The 6000-nt window shown below is 44.7% G+C and overlaps 1 long non-coding RNA gene across 1 annotated transcript in view; it reads left to right on the top strand.

Moving 5' to 3' along the window:
* The first annotated feature begins 456 nt into the window (after positions 1 to 456).
* LOC138492244 (uncharacterized) overlaps positions 457 to 6000 on the top strand; it is a 42715-nt gene continuing 37171 nt past the window's right edge. The window contains exons 1-2 of the long non-coding RNA XR_011276172.1: positions 457 to 1569; positions 1651 to 3987. This is a non-coding gene — a long non-coding RNA (uncharacterized lncRNA). The remainder of the gene's footprint in view (positions 1570 to 1650; positions 3988 to 6000) is intronic.

The following is a 6000-nucleotide window of genomic DNA, read 5'->3' as shown; positions in this document are numbered from 1 at the left end:
AAATAATAAATCAGAGGCAATATACAGAAGAGGCAAAACAACAATCAGAGGAAATACACAGCACTAAAACTACAATCGACTTTCAAGACACCTAAAGGACCAAATTGTAATGAGGAAATCAACAGGACCCTGATTCATAAGAGTACTATAATTAGTCATCTATTGTGAAATCAACAATACATTTGAATTGCAATCAATAACTCAATAAGCATATCAAGACCTGCATATATGGACTCATGAGAATGAAAACCCAATAAGGACATCTAAGAACCTACACGAATGGACTCATAAGAATTTAAGCACCACAAGACAGAAATAGATTGTGAAGCTAACAATATATCTGAACGATGTAGGCAACAACTACATTTGAATAAACAAGAATTCTTAACTTTATTGTGTCTCTGCCTTATTACCACAATACTAACCAAATAATCTATACTATTTCTTGATAACTGTAGGCGCAAGCCATAGCATTTGGCCTGCTCATAACTGCCCTTTCAAAGACTTGAAGTCTAGGGAAAGTCTGTTTTCAACACCTCTGAACAGCCACTGTTTATTGCAGTTGTAAATAGCTGGGGGATGTAAAAGCCAGGCTTGAAGTGAAGGAGTTCTTTGTGAAGTTTGCCCACCAACAAGCCAAAAGGGTCTGCCTTGAGCCTAAATAAAATCTTCATGTGACCCATAGAACAGTTTTTCTTTTCCCTTGTTGCCAGTATTTTGCATGTGAAGCATAATATACATTACATCTTGTTTACACACACTAGGTTAACGCTTACCATGAACTCTGCAGAATCGCCTGGACCTTGTGATGATAATTCCTTGCCTCTGGTCGCCCCACACATGTGTAGTGCTAAAAGGGAACACCATCCAAGTATGGGGTGGAAGGAGTGGGAGTGTGGTGTATAGGTGCACGATGCGGTAACCCAAGGATAACTGGCATTGTGCGAGATTGGGCTTCTTCCTAAAAACAAAACATGTGTATCATGTGAGAGTCATGCTTGAGTAATGCCCACTGTCTATCACCCCCTCCCATGGAAGAGGCTGGACGCACCTGTTGACTGTCACAGGGATGCTTGATTCCTATTCTTCGTCTGTGCCAGTTGCTTCATTGATTCTGCCCAGACTAGCTGTGGCTTGGGTGGGGGTTGGCTAATGTCCGCTTTTCACTTTAGTCTTTTGCCCTTGTTGTCTGTGTCTCTGCGCTCCACTTGTCTTTGTTCTCAGAATCTCTGTGCTGCACTTGTATTAGTTCTCAGTGTCTCTGTGCTGCACTTCTCGGGTGCGCTCTCAGAGCTTTGATGTACATGTGCTGGTGCTGCTTTGCGCCCGTGCTAGTCCTTGTAAACTGCTTAGTATTGCTGCTTTAACACGCTGACTATGTGCATTCACTTTCTCTTCCTCTTTGCCTTTATATGTGCCGGGCCGGAGATAAAATACCTGGAGCTGAAGGAGCCGCAGCAGCTGAGGGACAGATGCAGCACCAGGACCATAGCAGATGGAGCTGGAGCCGCTGAGGGACAGATGGGGCACCGGAATCACAGGAAATGCAGAGACGAGACACGTGACACAGTGAGTGATCTGTGCATGCTATTGTTGTTGTTTCCTTGTAGCAATCCGTTTTTAACCTGTGGTTTCTTTCCTTCTTCCCAGGATCAGGTTGCTGGAAGCAGGAGCCTGCGGTATGCGTCTCGCTGCTGCAAGCAGAGTAACGCAAAGCGAGGAGGAAAGCATGAGTGTGCTTTAAATAGTCACCCATCCATGCGCACTAGGATGCAGATCTGCGGGAAAAGGAATCGCCCTGGTGTAGGCGGTATTGGTACAATCCGGATGGCCATTCAGGGTGGCCACCTTGGAGGGACAGCCTACACAATATTAAAAGCCAGAAATATGGCCATGATTATCACCAGACACGCAACAATGAAGTCCAGCCTTCCCTTTTCTTGGCCCCAGGTGTAGTGTGAGTATGTGAGTGATATGGAGACCCCCTTGTGATCATAACAGTACCCCCCACCAAGGCACCACCTAAGAGGAGACTGCTGGGACCTGGTCTGGTTGGATGATTCCAATGAAACCTTGCCACAAACCGTAGTGTGTGTACATTAGTGGTGGGTTCCCATGTGTGATCCTGTGCCCCATAACCCTTCCAATCTATTAGATAATAAAGAGTGTGTCTCACCAGTTTAGAGTCGAGAATGTCTTTAACCTCATATTCTGGCTTGCTGTCAGCCAGTACCGGAGCCGGAGGAGTGTACATGGTTGGCCGGGTTTGAGCAATGAGACATGGAACACAGGATGAGTGCCCATGGTGGGTGGTAGCACCAGTCTCATAGCAACGGGAATGATTACTGCTGATATATTGTTTAAGGGCCCAGAAACGTAGGGTGGAACTTCCTAGGTCCCTATAATTGGATGTGTCTAGTGTCTAACAATACCTTATCGCCCACCTGACAACTAGGGGAATTCCTTCGATTGTGGTCTGTAAACCTTTTATGGGCTTCTTCGCTGCTAACAGATGTACATAGAACAGGCTGTACCCTGTGGAAGCGTGCACCGATTTATTATATGCATATTTAGCTATCCATAAGAGATCAACCCAATTCTGATCAGCCTGGGGAAGCATGCAAGGGAGATACTGCTCTAACGTTGAATTAGTTATTTCAGTTTGTCCATCCGTTTGAGGAGGGTGGCTAGTGAACAAACGTACTTCGATCTGTGCCATGCTACAACATCTTTTTCAGAATTGGGACACAAACTGGCTGCCCCGATCCAAAATTATCACAGAAGGGAAGCCATGTAGCTTAATGACTTGTTCTAAGAATGTTTTGGCCAATGTGTTTGCATTTGGGAGTCCGTTAAGTGCTATAAAATGGGCCATTTCAGACAAAGGTCTACTACAACTAGTTTGGTATTAAACTGCATAGTGGTGTCGACCCCTCGCCCCTCTACTGAGTACAAATATCATGATAGGCAGATCAATGGTTGCATTATTTCAGAAATCAGGATTATAGTACCTTTATTTTAAGGTACAAAGTGCATATAGTGCTGCACATATTTGGGTTAAAATTACACAGGAAGTGAAGGGTGCTTTAAATATCACACACATATTATACATGTATAAGGATATATCATGAATATAGGGTGAGTGAGAAATGCTTAAATAATTAAATAATGACTCCCTGAAAGAGTAATACTGAAGGCAGACTGAGAGGTATTTCAAAATGGATGCCTCAAGCACAAAGTGGTGTCTATTGTTAAGGACAGGTGTGGAAAATGCAGACTCATGCTGATAAAGCAACAGAAACCGATACATGCAATGGTTTTTGGCAGCATCTTGCTGTGGGATAATTGAGTCTGGGAGGTTAATCTTGGAACTTGGCAGGAAAAGCAGAGAAGATTGATGATGGAGTCAGATAAAGGCAAGGGAAACTACCAATTTAAACAGACCAGCTACATTACTTGGCATAATATAATTGAGCTTACTTATTTCTCCACAGTATAAGGGCTAACTAAACTTGGCAGGACCCTGAAAAGGAGATAAAGGATGGACAGTGATGTGATTAAAATTGTTTTTGGCTGAAGTTGAAGAATGTTGTAATTGTGTACAGCCGGGTCTTAAACAGCCCATCAGTCTATCCGTCAGACAGCAAGTGTTAATGCCAAGTATGACTAACGGGGGCATGGTGTACAAAAGACTATAAAAGCAGGAGAGAGGCATAATGTCTTTGAGAGTGTGTAGAAAACATGTTTTGAACCCATATCTAATAATGACTGTTGAGATACTCTTCCAGATGACTGCTTTATCTTTTTGTCTATGTTTCTGAGCCAGAAATCATGGATGACAGAAAGCTTGATGGGAAGAGATTCCCTTGTTCACTTGACACCTCCAGTTGGGACCCTAAAGTCTTTCATAAAGATTCATGGACAAGGACCCAGGCTTCATGTTGATGTGCTGACGGAGGTGGGGAGATGGCTGAGGGAAATGGCAAGGTGAGTGACAAAAATTGCAGTATGCTCTCATTTCTGTTGGGGGAGTCTCTCCATGACCATCAGCATTGCACACTTGGCATCTGTGAATTATGGTATGTATTATGAGATACAGAGGCAACAGAAAATAAAATATGATCATATACATATTAAGGGGGTGGGGTTGTGGTAATTTTAAAAGTAACAGAAATATTGTGTGAGGAGATGAGTAATGCCTAACGAGTCCTGACTCAAAGAGTACAGAAGAGGTCATTTTACACTCCAGTCAGAGCCTCTAGGATACGTATGGACAGGTCCATATAAGACGATGACCTAAACTCTGTGATCAGAGTAATAATTAGGGGCAAGAGGAATAAGGGTGATCAGTGCGGTTTTACATGTGAAAATTCGACTATTTCTGTCTGTTTGTATTTGTGTTGAGTTAATGTGTTGGACAAAAAAATATTGAAATTAGAGGTTTGGGCAAGCCATTGATGGGGCACCCTCATATTTGTAGTTTTGAGATGTTTGGAGACTTTGTTTGAAAGATCTGGTAATAATATATGCAGTCAATTGTGACTCTACTTGCACCTTTAAAATAAGCGAGTGAAATCAGGTAAAGGGTTAAATATTTTATTTGCACAATTGATTGATTGATATTTTATTTCATTTCTGTCGCGCTCGTACACAAGTGTTTCAGAGCGCGACAAGGCAAGGGAGGGGAACAGGGGAGAACAAAAACAGCGATCTTACTAGGCCCAGTGACATTGAGAACGCGCAAGTGCATGGGGGGGAGGGAAAAAGTGCATGGAAGGGGGGAGAAGTGGAAAGTGTGAAGCAGAGGAAAAACAGATAAATAACAATGAATAAATAATAAAGGCAACAAACAGTGGTAATGCAGCCAGCAATTTGCAAGTGCTAGGTTTAAGGCAGCAGACAGGGTAGGTCTGATAAGTGAGTGCAGGAAGAAAAAGGGGGGCTGTATGGGTACAGATACAGACTCCAGTGCAAGGGGTGGCCCGGAGGCAGTGAGGGAGGGTGGCAGGATGAGCAGGTACCTGGGCCCAAAAGATAGAGGGTGGCAAGGTGCACGGTGCCAAGAGAGAACAGATCAGCAGGGGAGAGGGGGAGCGAAGGCAGAAGAAAAGAGGAAGGTCTTGAGGTGCTTCCGGAACCAGAGATGGTTCTCCCCAAGTTTTAGAGTGGCAGGGAGGCTGTTCCAGATGGAGGACCCAGCCGAAGACAGAGATCTACCCCCAGCTCGTTTCTTAGAAAAACTGACCCTGAGTGAGTTGGAGGTAGAGGAGCGAAGAGCTCGAGAGGGGAGGTATTTGCAGAGGGATAGCTGAAGGTATTTTGGCCCCAGGCCCCAGAAAGCCTTGTGGACAATGCAGAGGGTTTTGAATTTAATCCTTGCATCCACTGGGAGCCAGTGGAGAGATTTCAGAGCTGGAGAGATACGATCCCAGGGCTTGAGGCCAAGGAAAAGTCTTGCAGTCCTGTTCTGGATTAGTTTCAGAGGGCGGAGAGTAGAGGCAGGTAGATTTAGATAGAGGCTGTTACAATAGTACAAGCTAGAGAGAACCAGAGCTTCAGATACCATGAGCTTCTGGGGGAAGGAGAGGAAAGGCAGAGTACATCTGAGGAGGTGCAGTCGGAAATTTGACTTTTTAGAGACCTCAGAGATGTGGGCGGAGAAGGAAAGAATGGAGTCAAAGATGACCCTGAGGTTCTTAGCCTCGCAGGTGGGGGTAGGAGGAGGGCTAAGGGAGGCCGGCCAGAGAGTGAGGGGAAAGGATGGTGAAGGTGTGCCGATGAGGAGGATCTCCGTCTTGCTGGCATTCAGACAAAGATCATTGGCGGCACACCAATCTTGAATTGCAGTTAGGCAATCAGAGATTAGAGAGGGAGAGGAGGTGGCAGAGGGCAGCCTGAAAATGAGTTGAGTGTTGTCAGCGTAGCACTGGAAATTTGAGCAAAAAATGGCAATGCAGTGGGCAAGAGTTGCCAAGTATTGGTTGAAAAGCCAAGGCGAGA

The sequence above is a fragment of the Ambystoma mexicanum genome, chromosome 10 (genome assembly GCF_040938575.1).
Source record: "Ambystoma mexicanum isolate Mex_15411 chromosome 10, UKY_AmexF1_1, whole genome shotgun sequence".
NCBI lineage: Eukaryota > Metazoa > Chordata > Amphibia > Caudata > Ambystomatidae > Ambystoma > Ambystoma mexicanum.
This window is presented reverse-complemented; position numbering and strand designations above follow the sequence as displayed.